Genomic DNA, 17,688 nt, shown 5'->3' with positions numbered 1-17,688 from the left:
GGAGGGCGTGGATGTCACAGGATGTTCTGCAGAAGCGTTAAGAACAGGTAGACCACTTTGACAAATAATTCGATATTTTGGAGTGGTCACCATTTCAGCAGGCACCTGCAGTGCTTCCCAGGTACGTACTCGAGATTCACCACTTTATTTTCCTGTGCGTCATCATCATTCGACAGAATCCCTCAATCCAGAGGCTCTATAAAAATATAAAAAAATTAATCTTGTTCGATGATATCCAATATGTAATTCAGAGGAAGCTGTCTGAATTTCAGAACGTACAAAATAGGAATATGTAATTTTCTGCTTCCTTACTGTAACTGCCTAGCGTTGGAACCATACCTTCTGCCCAACATCTAGTGGAACATCTTCCAGCGCATCAGGCAGATAGTTTGAGAGGAATGCATGATACCTTCGTGCAGTCAACCGGTGAGGCAACATGTAGGGGCCCAGACACCTGTCGCCCAATATTCCGGCCCAGATGTTGATACCAAAGCGAACTTGATATCCACGGTAGCGAGTGACGTGCGGGTTAACCTCACACCAATGGTGGGCATTGTGCAAATTGAAGACACCCTCACGAGTGAATGCTGCTTCATCCGAACATAGTACCGCGTTCACGAAGTCATCGTTGGCTTCCTGTTGTTGTTGGAACCATTCACAGAATTGCACCCGCTGATGGCGATCTGCAGGATGCAGGTGTTGCGTGCTAGAATAATGATAGGGGTGCAGTACATGCTCGTGCAGCACGTTAACGACCATGCGTTGCGAGACACGCAGCTGCCTTCCTACGCTACGTGTACTTCGCTGAGGTACTTGGTGTATGACCTCCAGAATAGCTTCCTCAATAGCTGGAGTACGGCGAGTCCGTGAACGACCTCTGTCACGAGATGGTGGAAGGAGAGAACCTAACTCCCGAAGGCGCACCTCCAGACGACGAAACACATTTTTATCTGGATGGCGTCGACGAGGATATCTAGCAGCATATTCACGAGCGGCAACACCAGCCCGGTTATCAGATGCACCAAGGACCAGAAGCATATCCACATATTCATCGTTTGTGTATGCCATACGATTGCCACACTGGTTTAGAAGTTTATAAGACGGACATTCGTCGATACGTGTACGCATGTACATTGAATTCTGTCATGGCGCGTTACTCCGCTCGCCACTAGTCCCTGTCTGGTGGACAGCGCATACACTACGTACTAAACACGCCGTCAGTCCTGCGCGCTGTTCCACCTAACGCGCATTACCTCTCTGACAGATATTGTTCTGCATGATTCATCCCGAAATTGTGAAATGGTGAAATGGTCGGTTTCGAATTACACTGTTTTCCTAACAGTAATAGGCATGATGTTTCCACAATCCCATCGATATAATAATAATAATAATAATAATAATAATAATAATAATAATAATAATAATAATAATAATAATAATAATAATAATAATAATAATAATAATAATAATGCATTGAGGTACGTACTAAACAGCATGCGGTTACTAGACGCAATGATGAAAGGCAGAATTATTGGGACCATGGTGATAACATATACAACTTGTAACCGAGTTTGGACGTTATTCGCAGAGCACGTTCCTAGGCATACTGGTAACGTTAGGCCCTAACGAAATATAATGGACCTGAACGAGGCAGGAATAACAGTTGGTACTAATCTATGGGACCATTGGAGGAGGGTACAAAGAAAACAGGTTTCACATCTAGTAGATGAAGTGGTGCGAATAAATTCACGCCCACGATGTAGAAAGGGCGCCTTTCAAAGTTGACCAATGAAAACGATTGTTCGTCCTTTTCTAGGATCGTAGTATGTAAGTGCAAATGGTTTCTAGAGGACCCACTGTGATCGCTGTTGACGATTAAGATGCCAGAAACCATACCACTTGGACTACATTTCATCATCATCATCTGTTTACCCTCCAGGTTCGGTTTTTCCCTCGGACTTAGCGAGGGATCCCACCTCTACCGCCTCAAGGGCAGGGTCCTGGAGCTTCAGACTCTTTTGGGGATACAACTGGGGAGTATGACTAGTACCTCGCCCAGGCGGCCTCACCTGCTATGCTGATCAGGGGCCTTGTGGAGGGATGGGAAGATTGGAAGGGATAGGCAAGGAAGAGGGAAGGAAGCGGCCGTGGCCTTAAGTTAGGTACCATCCCGGCATTCGCCAGGAGGAGAAGTGGGAAACCACGGAAAACCACTTCCGGGATGGCTGAGGTGGGAATCGGACAAACCTCTACTCATTTGACCTCTCGAGGCTGAGTGGACCCCGTTCCAGCCCTCGTACCACTTTTCAAATTTCGTGGCAGAGCCGGGAATCTAACCCGGGCCTCCGGGGGTGGCAGCTAATCACGCTAACCACTACACCACAGAGGCGGACTTGGACTACATTTACGAAATAAGAAACGTACGCCTCAACCCAGGATCGACCACTCGACCTCCTGCATGCTAACCCAAAACTCTACCCACTGCACCAACTGCACAGTACATATAACTTCTGCTGACAGAGGTAGTTACCCTACATGTGGTTACAGACTTGCCAGACTGCTACTCTTCAACGTCGTTTTTCTGCCGGATATACTCGCAGGACGAAAATTTGTAAGAGACATTTCTTATTGCTGGTATGTGAGGAGTTGCGCTGCGACGCCCGAGTGCGCGAATTACGCTTCAACCTGTATAATTAACAAAACACACCAACCCCTGCCCATACAAGCACACATGTGCTACTTCGTTTCTCCCCTGCGTCATAGCAGTTACTCAAAGGAAGAAGTTCTTTCCTCATGTCTCATAACTTCAGAGAGAAATGTATTTGTTAAAGACTATTCTCGAATTCAGTTTAGGGAATGTTATTGGAAGTTGAATGACACTGCTAAGCTTACTTCTTCAGCAATATAATTCCGTTCCCAGATCACAAGCAGCAAACGGAAACAAATTCTGTTTCCATCACAATTTCTCGAGAAGAAATCAAATAACAAGCGACAGAAATGTCTTGCATTCTTCCCACTGTATTCATCCATATTCTTATTCGGTGTCTTGAAGAACTCTCTATTCTCCACACTCCCTCGCCCACTCAGACAGGAAATTCCCTCTTAGCGAATTCTTGCGAGGAAGGGAGACTGAATGTCATCATATTGCTTAGCTCAAGTTGAAAGCGAGCAAAACAGTTCTCCATTAAGCGTAACAGGCCACTTTCTTGATTGTTCTCGTTTTTGCGAACGTCTTATGTGTAATGTAACTTTTATTTCAGTTAAGGTGAATGATTGGAAAAAGGAAGTCAAAAAGGCTAAGTGATAAGTGAATAACGAAGAATGAGCATTTCACAGTTGTGTTAAGGAACATATTGGCAGAGCGAAGGTGTTGTTTTAAGTCACTTATTATAGCGGTGAGGTGGAAGGAACCAGAATATTCAGTGCAGACTAGTTCATAGTACCGTCAAAAGAGAAATTTATTCAGCCAGCTAAAAAAGAAGTACTCCCTTGGGATTAAGAGGTACGACTAGGGCATAGATTAAATTGTAGTAGTATTATAAATTAGGTCATTTAACATTAGCTATGATATTGTTAACTGTAATCCATGAAACTGTGACATAATAATTTCTTCCCAATGTGGCCGTAGAGCACTCCGTAAAGTAGGCTAATTTGAGTGTATTACCATTTCGTTAACGGAAACGCCAATTCGCGACCACTTCCCGTCCGTTTCAGTCACTAACCTCATGAGGTACGCTAATACAGGTGCCACAACAACAGAGATTACCAGGAAGTTTATCTATGCCAAGAGAGTCAGTAGGAGAGATATTCTCAATAAAATGTGCTGTTAGCTTAATATTAACTAAAACATCGATCACACAACGGAGTGTATTATTTATATTAATTTGCTACTGATGTCCTACTCGTATAATCATTTGTCAGTAGAATTATTACTAAAATACTGTTAATACTTATGTTATATATTCCATCATAGCCTGATAAACCCGTTCTCTTTCCCCTAAATCGACGATCACCACATCAAGCGCACAGTAATGGTCTCAGAAATTTAAGAATTATTACAATTGGCTAATATAGTTAGCAATTATATTATTCTGTTCCTTCCGACGTGACGTTTCAAATGCTTCATGTTGTATGAAGGGAGATAACACTGTACATATACACGATATAGAAAACTACAGTTCAATTCTAACGTTTAAAAACAGAGGAAAGTCAGATCGTATGGCAAGTGGTATGGGTAAGAAATACTACGTTTAGGCTACTCTCCAAAAATATCAATACAATTTCTTAACAAGATGAAGAGCGTTTTCCCCCTTCCGTTCACGTAAAAGTGTAAACAACGGTGCGAGGGAAGCAATTGTATACAGCATTGGTATATTTACATCAATTGAAAAAAATTTCAGTCCTTCAGACGTAAAGTTTAGATAATATATTTCTGTTTGTAGGAGCATGAGTTTCGGCATTGTTCAAGATTTACAGTAAGTTACAAACAAAACGTTATTCTGGACTTGTAGCTGTTCAAATATTTTGATAGTTAGTGAAAATTGATATACCTCTATTACAAACCAAGTTTAAAGTATATTGGCGAAAATGTGTTTTATCACTTTAGATTCTTTAGCGCGCCGGATTCATAATCTGAATGTTGAAATAAGAGAATAATCTGATAGAAGAAGCCATACAGGTATCTTGTGGTCAATTAACAGTTGGTTGAATACACAAATTATTCTTAGTTTGGAGATACTGGAAGTGTGTTACTTCCTTGCTTTACATATTTCTGATATTGAGAAAAGTACCTTTATGTGGAAGAAAGCAAAACATTTAAATAACAAGATATAATGTGCAAATCATCGTAAATGTAAACAATACATATTGTTACTACATGATAATAGGGATTTAAAACACACTAGTGATGTTATCATCTCACAAATCGATCTCTTTCTCATTCCGTTATGAGAATTTCTGGGTGTATTGCATCTTAAAGGAGCATGTTCATATACATGGATGTTGTTTAAATATTGGGCAACGGCACTGACTTTAAAACGCTGCACTCAGCTGCGAAGAAATCTTATCCATTTTAAATCTGAGTGAAATATATGAAGCGAGTTAATGCCAATAAATTTAGTTTCTGATTATGGGTATTAGTCCAAATCTCATTTTGTCTTTAGAAAAAAACTTAATGGTCGGTAAACAGCACGACACTAACATCTTCATTTAATGCTGGTTTGATTGACAACTGATGAATTTCGTACGGTAGGTGTTCACAGGGAACTTTCATTCGACTTTCAGTAAATCCTTAACCCTTTAAAACATAGTGGTCACAAGGAGTAACCACCATTTTGTTGACAGTTCTTGTCCAACATGCATAGTGATTACACCTCATTGCCATCTTTCTACTTTCACTTATCATAGGAAATAGTAGGAAAACTCTTTTTTTATATGTTATTGGCAGTCTGCACTAACGAATAAGGTAGTTTGTTATGTCTATAGTGTATAGAAAAATGATCGCTCTCATGCCATTATTCTTGTTCTTTTATAATTAAACAATTTCAGGTGAGATTCATTGTTTACATTATCAGTTATAGTAACTGTACAACACATTCAAATGTCAGGAGTATTACTCTGCGACTAATGCTAGTATCAATGCGATCACATATAAGTGGGGTCTATGCAAAAACCACTATGAAGGTAGCCATTTGTAATAATTTAATATAATATACAATTATTTTTCATGAAGTATGCCTACCATATGGCATATTATTCTTCAGTGTAGCACAAGAAACAAGCCACACCGCATGAAATAGGCTTTCAGCATGTGTATAGTTGCACTTTGTCTCAGTGACGCCAAGACCTGCTTTCTTACATATTACACCAAGCAGACCTGTTGTTCATTACGAACTAATCAGGATGAGGCTGATTTAAGTTTATGGTTCTCATTATCCCCAATAAAACACTAATAATTAAGTAGGCTAACAAGATACATAATAGCAACAATAAACCCACACTATTTTCTGTATATGTGTAGAATTAATAAAATGTGTAAAAACGTATATATAACACTTGTAATAGAATTATAATCTGACACGTGATAAATTCCTGTACTGCATGATAGTTTCACCTCGACACCAGTACTTTAGAGACCTCCCTGATCCAATTTTCAGAAGAATTAAAGTGTGGTTGGTGGTTGATTATGCACCAGAGATTCTGTTATTTCTGACAAATATATTTTATGTTGTTAATCTGAATTGACTGTTTCAAAGACTCAACCCTTTCTACTTCCTTATAATTTACACAGTCAGTTTCTCAGGACTCTCATCAGTTTCGGTAAGTCAAAAAGATCTCTCTTCAAGAAGTAATATTCGAAATGTCACTATATTCTTGACGAAGAATACAATACCTTCATGTGGTTGTGTAGTGTTTGGAGTTCGTACTTTAAACTTCATACAAAGCACCTTTAGCCTTCTTCTGAACTTTTCATGCATATAAATCAAATTAGTAAACAAATAGCGAGTTTTATTCAGCCTCACATTCATCTCGAAATTTATAGAGAACGGTTAGGGTTTATTTGGAGTCATTTTTCACAAACTTCCGAAAATGAAGGCTCGAGGAAGCAGCTCAAATCAGGATCACATTGTCGTGATTCACTATAAACTGTAACACTAGACAAACTTCCGAAAATGAAGGCTCTAGGAAGCAGTTGAAATCAGGATTATATTGTCGTGATTCACTATAAACTGAAAAATCTTTACTCGTTAGAAGATTCCTTTGCAACATATAAATCAAACTACTGTACGTCCTGTAGAGCATGAAACTGCAGGACGGAAATAAAACTGCCAGGCAAAACAGGACGACAGACTTCAAACATAATTTGCATTATTATTATTATTATTATTATTATTATTATTATTATTATTATTATTATTATTATTATTCCCAGATCCATGTTTCGTAAGACAGTATTTACTGTGCACTGTATTATCTACTACGAGCTAAAAGAAGCTATTGCTTTCATACATATTATGTCTGTCTCAGCTTTGGCTTTGACAATATGAAAGTGACTAAGGTGTGAGCGATGCTGGAAACGACACTGCCTTTGCTGACCATGCCTGTGATGAATCGTGTGAAGGTGCCACTCATGGGGTGGTTGGTATATGAATTTCAGTGAGATTGGCTGCCTGACAGTCAGTGGCACCTTCTGGCAGGTTGGGGAACGTAACGGGAAACTACCTCAGTACTAATTTCCTTGTACACCACTTCACTAACACCTAGACTGTTTAAGACAGCTGCTAGTTGGGCTTTCGGGAATCCCACCGGAATCTGAGTTGAGGACGTGACGTACATTAATTATTATTATCATTTTCATTATTATTATTATTATTATTATTATTATTATTATTATTATTATTATTATTATTATTATTATTAGAGTAGTTAATAATAGCAATGAATGAATTAAAGGAAAGTTATCTCCTATCAGAAATAAGCATCAATTCAGGAAGCTTGTAGGGAAGTGAACGAACTCCTGTATCGTAGAATCTCCTTACCTCATGGAGCACTGAACACAATGATGCTAAATGATAGCTATATTATTTGTTTCCAAATTTACTTAATTCGAGAATTACAACCAGTTATATTCCATTATTTCAGCTGGCTCGTTATGTGTCGATAATGGACACCTTGGACTGTGACCTTAGCTGTGGTTTTTATGTGAAGCTCGCTCTGGGAAGGATGGATTGAAGGGCAAAATGAGAATAACTAAATAGGGAGTGCAGCGTGAGAAGTTGAAAGGCTTCAAAGAAGTAGCGAGATGGAGGGAGGAGAGGTGAGGGACTCCGGGAATTGACATGTTAGTGAAGTAGGGTGTGTTAATAACAAGGGTTGTTAGTGATGGAGGCGGGGTGACGGGAGTGAGAGGGAGGAAGTAGAATATGAGTGGCGTTCGGTGTCTCTACGTCGTTGCGTCATCGCATTATGATCATCGCACTGTTTCTAAAGGGGACCCTAATTCAAAACTGTTGCCGCCTGCTTTTGTGCCTGTTATCAATAGAACTTGATGTGCTGTGTTATTTAAATGAAAGAACTTTTGTCCCGGAGATGCCTTTATGGAAGTCATTACAACTGTGTTGGGATAAAAGCGAGCCAGATATTGCTCATTATGCTTTGGAAGAGCTACCCCACCTGTCAGTCCGCCCTTCACACTGGTATTCCTGTTGCAAGCAGACGTGACCCGAGTTCTCTAACACATTCCGATCAATTCGTACAATTGAAACATACAAACTCACAATTCATTAACCGTATCATCTCTGTCCATCATTTACGGATCCTGCCATTTATGTGTTTGTCCCACATTCCTCGTTATTGGCTAGTGATCAAATCATCTCATTACTTTAATATTGGTCTGATGTGAAAACGTAGATGAGGCCTTGGACATGTAAGGACGCGCAAGTCGCGAGCAAACAACTGGCTCAATATATCATTAGAAGCCAAGATATTGGTCGAATTATTTGGGACTTCGACACACAAATCTCAGAAAATATATCTCTATTGAGATAAATATCAAATGAATTAGGAGACAAGGACTGTTTATTAATCTGCGAAGATGTACTGCTGAGGACTGTTACTCCATCGGCAGAACATATGATTTGGCTTCATAACGATTTATCTCCGGATGCAAGTCCGGCTCCATGACTAAAAGGTTAGCGTGCTGGCTTTGGTCACAAGGTTCCCGGGTTCAATTCCCGGCAGGATCTGGAATTTTAACCATCATTGGTTAAATTCACTGGCATGGGGGCTGGGTATATGTGTCGTCTTCAACATCATTTCATCCTCATCACGACGCGCAGGTCGCCTACGTGCGTCAAATCTAAAGACCTGCACCTGGCGATCGAGAATTTCTCGGACACATCCCGGCACTAAAAGCCATACGCCATTTCTATTTCCGGATGCAAATTTAATAGTATTTGCTGAATTATTGTGGCAATTAAGGACCATTTGGTTTTTAAATTCCTATTGCAATACACATTGTGAAGTCACCTGTGGTCCCTCATCTGATTGTTCCTATAATCACTTTATACCACTAGTGAACATAAATTCCCAAGGGTAGCATAATCTATATATATATAAAATAACTTGCCCTGACTGACTGACTGACTGACTGACTGACTGACTGACTGACTGACTGACTGACTGACTGACTGACTGACTGACTGACTGACTGACTGACTGACTGACTGACTGGTTCATCATCGCCGAGCCAAAACTACTGCACATAAAGAAATGAAATTTTGTGGATACATTCATATTAAGATGTAGGTGCTCGCTAAGAGAGGATTTTTTGGATATTCCGTCGCTAAGGGAGTGAAAAGGGGGTTGAAATTTTAAAATGAGTGTATCTACATCTGAAAACTTTAAAAGTTTACAAATGTAAAAATTGGTATTTACGATCTTATTTAAATGTAAGGAAACACGTATTTTTTGTTTTCAGAAAATCCCAATAGGAGGGGTGAAAAACTGTGTAAAAGGGGTTGAATGCCTTTAATCAGGATACAGGTACTTATATCTCAGAAACTGAAGATATTACAGACCTGAAAATTGGTACACATGATCTCTTTTAAAAATAAAGAAACGCACGTACTTTTTTGTTATTGGAAAATCCAATTAGTGGGAGGGGGAAAGGGGGGTGAATTATTAATATGAGTGTATCAATATCTCAAAACTTTGAAAGTTTACAGATGTAAAAATTGGTATTTAGAATTTTAATTACAAATAAAGAAACACGTATTTTTTGTTTTGCGGAAAATCCCAATAGGAGGGGTAAAAAGGGCTGAAAAATGGGGTTGAATGCCTTTAATGACGATACTTATATCTCAGAAACGGAAAATATTACAGAACTGAAAATTGGTGTTTGGGATCTCCTTTAAAAATGAAGAAACACGTATGCATTTGTTTTTGGAAAATCCAATTTTTCAATCTTTTATCCAGCAATCGATTACGTACTTCCCGTGATAGGTCCAGATATTCCACCCGGTCAGTTGGGTCCCTAAATCTTTGCCATCTTTTCCTATAAGCATTTTTAATGTGGATTAAATCCTTGACGAGATCCGGCGTGGTGTCGTCTTGGGTGCCTTGGCGATACTGAACCTCTACTTGGCGGTAAATTACACCTGCTGCCGTTGTCATTGATGACAGCATGACCAGCACCATTGTCGCCCGTAGGCAAGTGCGCAAGACTTCTGGCGATACGAATGACATACTTCCGTGCATTATTGACCTTATTACAGAGGTGAACAATTGCGCAGTCAATCATATATCTATCGTTTATTTCAAATATGTTTAAATTTTTGTTTATATGCCAGACGAATCTACTGTAATCTAAGAAGGTTTTCCAAAGGAAAAGATGGCTCTTGAAAACGAACCCAGCAGAGATTAAAAACCACAGCCTGTTTCCAGTCTTTCAACCGGGTCAGGAATGGAATGAGTAAGCCCTGTCGAAGCATGTCGCACTCTACTGGGGCAATGATTAAATGAATGACAAATTAAATGAAATGATATTGGAGAGTGTTGCTGGAATGAATGATGACGGGGAAAACCGGAGTACCCGGAGAAAAACATGTCCCGCCTCCGCTTCGTCCAGCACAAATCTCACATGCAGTGACCGGGATTTGAACCACGAAACACAGCGGTGAGAAGCCAGCGCCCTGCCGCTTCAGCCACGGAGGCTCTTTATAAGTACATTAGGAACAGTAAAATCAATTGGTCTCACCACCGTGTTCACTCCACCGCGGTTAAGTTGATTTACCTCCCCTCCCCCAACACAAAAAAGGGAAACGTGTTCTTTTATGTTTAAATGAGATTTAAAATAACAATGTTTACGTGTGTTACCTTCAGTTTTGAGATATAAGTATTCCCATAAAAATTATTCACTTTTTTCACTTACTTTCACACTCCCCCCCCCCCCCAATATTGAATTTTCCGGCAAAAAAATACTTGTTTCGTTAATAGTAAAAGATCTTCTAAATACCGATTATCTTCAGTTTTTGAGATATGTGTCCTCATGAATTCGAATTCAACTCCATTTCACACTCGCCCCCAAAAATGATATACTGTAGATATAGTCTTTCTAAAAATTCACCCCAATTTGTCACTCCTGTTTAACCCCCATTAATTAGATTTTCCAAAATCAAAAAATAAATGTTTCTGTATTTTTAAAGGAGATTCCATATACTAACTGTCTGGTCTGTAATATTTTCAGTTTCTAAGATATAAGTATCCTCATTAAAGACATTCAACCCCTTATTCACATTTTTCACCCCTCCTATTGGGATTTTCAGAAAACCAAAAAAACATACGTTTTCTTTTATTTTTAAAGGAGATTCTAAATATCATTTTTTACATCTGCAAACTTTCGAAGTTTTGAGATATAGATACACTAATTTTTAAATTACAACCCCCTTTCACCCCCCCCCCCACTATATGGATTTTCTAAAATAAAAAATACATATTTCTTTATTTATAAAGGAGATCCCCAATACCGATTTTCAGGTCTGTAACATCTTCAGTTTCTGAGAAATAAGGATCCTTATTAAAGGCATTAAACTATTTTTCATCCTTTTTCACCCCTCCTATTGGGATTTTCCGAAAACAAAAAATACATGTTTCTTTATTTTGACAGTAGATTCTAAGTACAAATTTTTACATCTGTAAACTTTGAAAGTTTTGAGATATAGATACAATCATTTTAAAAATTCACCCACCTTTCAACCCTCCACTATTTGGATTTTCGAAAGACAAAAAGTACATGTTTCTGTATTTTTAAAGGAGATCCCAAATGCCTTTTTCAGGTCTGTAATATCTTCAGTTTCTGAGATTTAAGTATCCTCGTTAAAGGCATTCAACCCCTTTTCACCCCTCCTATTATTTTTTTCCGAAAACCAAAAAAATACATGATTATTTTTAAAAGACATTCTAAATACCAAATTTACATCTGTAAACTTTTAAGGTTTTAAGATGTAGACACACTCATTTTAAAAATTCACCCCCTTTTCACCCCCATTATTTGGATTTTCCAAAAAAGGAAAAGTACCTGTTCCTTTATTTTTAATGTAGATCCCGAATACCAATTTTTAGGTCTGTAATATCTTCAGGTTCTGAAATATAAGTAGCCTCATTAAAGGCATTCAACACATTTTCACCCTTTTCCACCCTTCCTATTGGGATTTTCCGAGAACAACAAATTACATGTTTCTTTATTTTTAAAGGAGATTCTAAATACTAATTTTTACATCTATAAACTTTAAAAGTTTTGAGATATAGATACACTCATTTTCAAAATTTACCCCCTTTTCACAGGGCTTACTCATTCCATTCCTGACCCGGTTGAAAGACTGGAAACAGGCTGTGGTTTTTAATCTCTGCTGGGTTCGTTTTCAAGAGCCATCTTTTCCTTTGGAAAACCTTCTTAGATTACAGTAGATTCGTCTGGCATATAAACAAAAATTTAAACATATTTGAAATAAACGATAGATATATGATTGACCGTGCAATTGTTCACCTCTGTAATAAGGTCAATAATGCACGGAAGTATGTCATTCGTATCGCCAGAAGTCTTGCGCACTTGCATACGGGCGACAATGGTGCTGGTCATGCTGTCATCAATGACAACGGCAGCAGGTGTAATTTACCGCCAAGTAGAGGTTCAGTATCGCCAAGGCACCCAAGACGACACCACGCCGGTTCTTGTCAAGGATTTAATCCACATTAAAAATGCTTATAGGAAAAGATGGCAAAGATTTAGGGACCCAACTGACCGGGTGGAATATCTGGACCTATCACGGGAAGTACGTAATCGATTGCTGGATAAAAGATTGAAAAATGGGAGGAACGTTGCCGTAATCAGTCAGATCGCGAATTTTGGCGGAATCTCTCAGAAAACGAGTCAGATCGCGACTATCGGTGGGCTATATATAAAACGATAAGCATTCAATTATAAATTTCAGTATAATACCGTGGCGAAGCACGGGTATCTTGCTAGTAGTAGATATTAATCGTCATCGTGTGTGGACTCAAGCGATTTGGAAAATAATGGATAAGGATTCAGGTATGGAGACTAACAAGTTTGGACATAAAGAGCTCATTTACTGACTTTCAGTATGGATGGTTATTCAGCAAGTATTGTAGAACGACGATGCGTACTGCTTGAGTTGTGAAAACCATAAATATGAAAGAACTAAAATCAATTTTTTTAATATTATAGTCAATAAACCATTTAGGAAAGACTGTATATCCAAATCAAACGAATCTGTCCAAAACCCATTTTATTGTGATAATTGTAGAATATTAGTTCATTCTAAGTTTTAGTATCAGTGAGTGGTGTGGGAACGTAAAGACTTCAAACAGAGTCGTATTCAAACAATAAAGTTCAGTTACAGTAAGGAAGTCAGCTAAAAATCTAACCAGGCAGTTCTTACGTCCCAATGCAGAAAGTTGAAGGACGTTACATTCAATAAATACGTTTCATTAATGAGCTCTCACTTGCCTTGAGTGGTTTACGTTCTGTACACGAAATGATATTAATACGATGATACATACAGCTGAAAATGGAAAGTCTACACTGAATAGAAACTTACATGTACTGTACGAACGAGGGACGCTTAATATATGATACTCAAAAATTTTGTGGGCGTTAATGACGGACGGTGGATAAAGTTGCCTGGAGACCTGCTGGACCGGACTGGGAGCGGTTTTCACACATTTTACGCTGGGAGCGATTGACACTGGGGGTATTGATAGGGCACCCTGCTCCCTTATGAGTAAATTATGAGTAAATCTTAAGCAATAAACGAAAACCGTACGTAACGTAGGCTATGGCGAAAACTTAGCGAGAGGCGAACCATTGCGTCCAGGAGACTGATCGCTTTTTCCCTCTTCTGATATTTTTGTTGGCTTTTGCACCTTTGGCCTGTGCAACGCCTTTTTTCTTAACCAGTCTGGGCCATTCCACCATAAGCTGACTACTTAAAGTTTCCTAGGTTCAACTGCACGTGATAAAAAAGCTGCGAGTCAGTCCGTCACTGGCTGTAGAGCATGAAGCCCGTAGGGAATAGTAATTGTCTACGTCATTTGAAAGGTACAAAATTTCAATAAATGCGTCATATACTGGATATTTTCCTCCTAGTTTATAATCCGAAATCCTTCAACCAGTATTCGAGTGAAGATTTCAAATGAATCGAGATATGTATGTAATACAGCCACACAGATCAAAAATAAAGTAATATATTGATTACTAGGATTTCTACCCGTTCTTCTCACGGGAATTTGCAGTGGGTTATGTGTTACCTTCAAGAATGTATGTGAGGAAACGTGACCCTTCTCACACGTCTTATTTGGCATGTTAAAATGATATTTTCCTACGAAAGCGCGTGATAGTAACGTGAAATATGATGACGCTGAACAAAGTCGAGAGAGAGTGAGGATGACTTCCGAATTTATTGTACGATGGAGTTCCTGGTCCGAATTAATGCAAAATTCTCCATGGTTCTCAGGTTGCATATTGTGTCTCTGACCAGTGGCGTGGCGGCCTGACATTGATGATACCTCCATTTCTATCTGTCCTATCGAAAAAAGTTAAATGGCTCTTATGATTTCCTGTTGCCCAGCTTGAAGTCCCACGGGACTTGGACTAAAAATCGAAGTTTCCGTGATAACTGCGTTACTATCCGTCTTACGTCGCTTATGTAATCGGCAGATAGTGGGTTCGAACCCCACTGTCGACCGCCCTGAAAATGGTATTCCGTGGTTTCCCATTTTCACACCAGGAAAAAGCCGGGGATATACCTTAATTAAGGCCATGGCGGCTTCCTTCCCATTCTTAGGCCTTTCCTATCCCATCGTCGCCGTAAGACCTATCTGTGTCGGTGCGACGTAAAGCAAATTGCATCCCTCTTACGATAAATACGTACATGGCATAAACGAGCGTAAATAACTTATGTTTAAATGTTTGTTGTATACAGTCTATTGACAGACCTAATATTACAAGATATTAGAATCATTCCGTATTGACGGTTTTCACCTTACAATGGTGAAAACTGAGAGTATCTTCTAAATTCAATACATCATAAATTCCATACTCCGTCTAATGATGGAATATATGATGTATTGAATTTGGAGGATACTCTCATTTTTCACCATTGTAAAGTGAGACCTAATATTACCGAAAATATTTCCGAATATTCTTCCTGTAAATACCAACTCCATGTGATTACATGACATCATAAGCACCAGATAGCACAATCCTGAGGGAGTAGAATCCAAATACTTAGTTTGGTTGAAATAAGTCCAGCAGTTTCCCACTTTTATGAATATACCAACAGATAGATAACCAGACAGACAGACACACTGGTACCAAAGGGAAAAGTTATACCTCATGTTACCTCGGTGTTCTATTAGGTTGGGTTAATTTTAGAGCCGAGAGAAATATTGTCCATCCCCTAATTTCCTTCTGTTACGGATCCTTCAAATAACTGTAGGTCTGCGAGTCTGTCCGTTACTGGCTGTAGAGCATGAAGCCCGTAGAAGATAGTAATTTTCTACGTCATTTGAAGAGTAAGCGAAATTATGTACATAACACAAAATATTTGAAATGAAGGGGAGTTCCACATATAGTCTACAGATTTTGATGCTTGTTGTTTAAAGGGGCCTAACAGGTAAGTCATCGGCCCTGTACAAATTTTACATACAATCAATAGTGTAAGAGAAAAAATTGAAAACGGACTCTCCTGGCCTTCTTATCAACTCCCAGTCTATATGCATATGCATGTGCATATAAAACCTGCTCCTGGATGAGTATACCATAGATATGAAGTATGGCCGAGATATAACTAATAGTGTAGGACAAAACTGAAAAAAAATTATCTCCCGATATTCCTGTAAACTCCCAGTCTACTTAGCTATTTTTAAATTATATGCATATCGGAACATGCTCCTCGATGAGTAGACTCTGAATATGAAGATTGGTCGAAATATGTTCTGCCGTTTACCCGTGATGGTTGAACAAACAAATAAATAAACAAACAAACAAACAGAAGATAAAACACACACGAAAGCTAAAAACTACTGATACGATATTGAATTGAGCTGAAACGGATAAATATGACAAAATTTGGCGAAATAATTGACATTAAAGACAACGGACCGCATGGAAATTTTAAATAAGATCACACTTCTAAAAATAATTTGTGAACTTAAGCTCAGGTTTGAAGGCTTTACATTAGAATAAGTTAAATATTTGTACATCGTACTTACTCTATTCGGCCCTTCCTTTGAACTATGCGCCTGAAAATGAAATCATATACCGGCAAATACCCCTTCATCAGTCGATGAAAATTAAAACGAAATTGAAGGGAGAATATAAAAGTTGAACAAGGTACAGGAGCAGAGATATTACCCTCATGCAACTTCATTCTATGGAACTGCTCATGCTTAAAATTAGAATAATAAAATGAAGTAAAGCAATATGGGAGCCAAGCGATGGAGGAATTTAGCTCTGCCTGAAACATTGAAGTACAAGGAGAGAACAGTAAGCATACATTATAACATCGACTGACTGAAAATAAAAATAAATAAATAAATAAATAAATAAATAGATAAATAAATAAATAAATAAATAAATAAATAAATAAATAAATAAATAAATAAATAAATAAATAAATAAATAAATAAATAAATAAGTACACATATAAACAATTAAATGTATTGATAAAAGAATACATTAATTGGTAAATAATGTAATAAATAAATGAGTTTGTGCCATAAATCGATCAATCAATCACTATCAATCACTACTGATCTGCATTTAGGGCAGTCGCCCAGGTGGCACATTCCCTATCTGTTGTTTTCCTAGCCTTTCCTTAAATGATTGCAAAGAAATTGGAAATTTATTGAACATCTCCCTTGGTAAGTTATTCCAATCCCTAACTCCCCTTCCTCTTGAATTCCAACTTTATCTTCATATTGTGATTTTTTCTACTTTTAAAGACACTATCTAAACTTATTCGTCTACAGATGTCCTCCCACGCCATCTCTCCACTGACAGTTCGGAACATACCATTTAGTCGAGCAGCTCGTCTCCTTTCTCCCAAGTCTTCCCAGCCCAAACTTTGCAACATTTTTGTAACACTACTCTTTTGTCGGAAATCTCGCAGAACAAATCGAGCTGCTTTTTGGATTTTTTCCACTTCTTGAATCAACTAATCCTGGTAAGGGTCCCATACACTGGAACCATACTCTAGTTGGGTTCTCACCAGAAATAAATATGCTCTCTCCTTAACATCCTTACAACAACCCCTAAATACTCTCATAACCATGTGCAGAGATCTGTACCCTTTATTTACAATCATATTTATGTGATTACCCCAATGAAGATCCTTCCTTATATTAATACCTAGGTATTTACAATGATCCCCAAAATGAACTTTCACCCCATCAACGCAGTAATTAAAACTGAGAGGACTTTTCCTATTTGTGAAAGTCACAACCTGACTTTTATCCCCGTTTATCATCATACCATTGCCTACTGTCCATCTCACAACATTATCAAGGTCATTTTGCAGTTGCTCACAATTTTGTAAGTTATTTATTACTCTGTACAGAATAACATCATCTGTGAAAAGCCTTAGCTCTGATTCCACTTCTTTACAC

Source organism: Anabrus simplex, chromosome 2, assembly GCF_040414725.1.
Source record: "Anabrus simplex isolate iqAnaSimp1 chromosome 2, ASM4041472v1, whole genome shotgun sequence".
Lineage (NCBI taxonomy): Eukaryota > Metazoa > Arthropoda > Insecta > Orthoptera > Tettigoniidae > Anabrus > Anabrus simplex.
Note: the sequence above shows the minus strand (reverse complement) of the source record.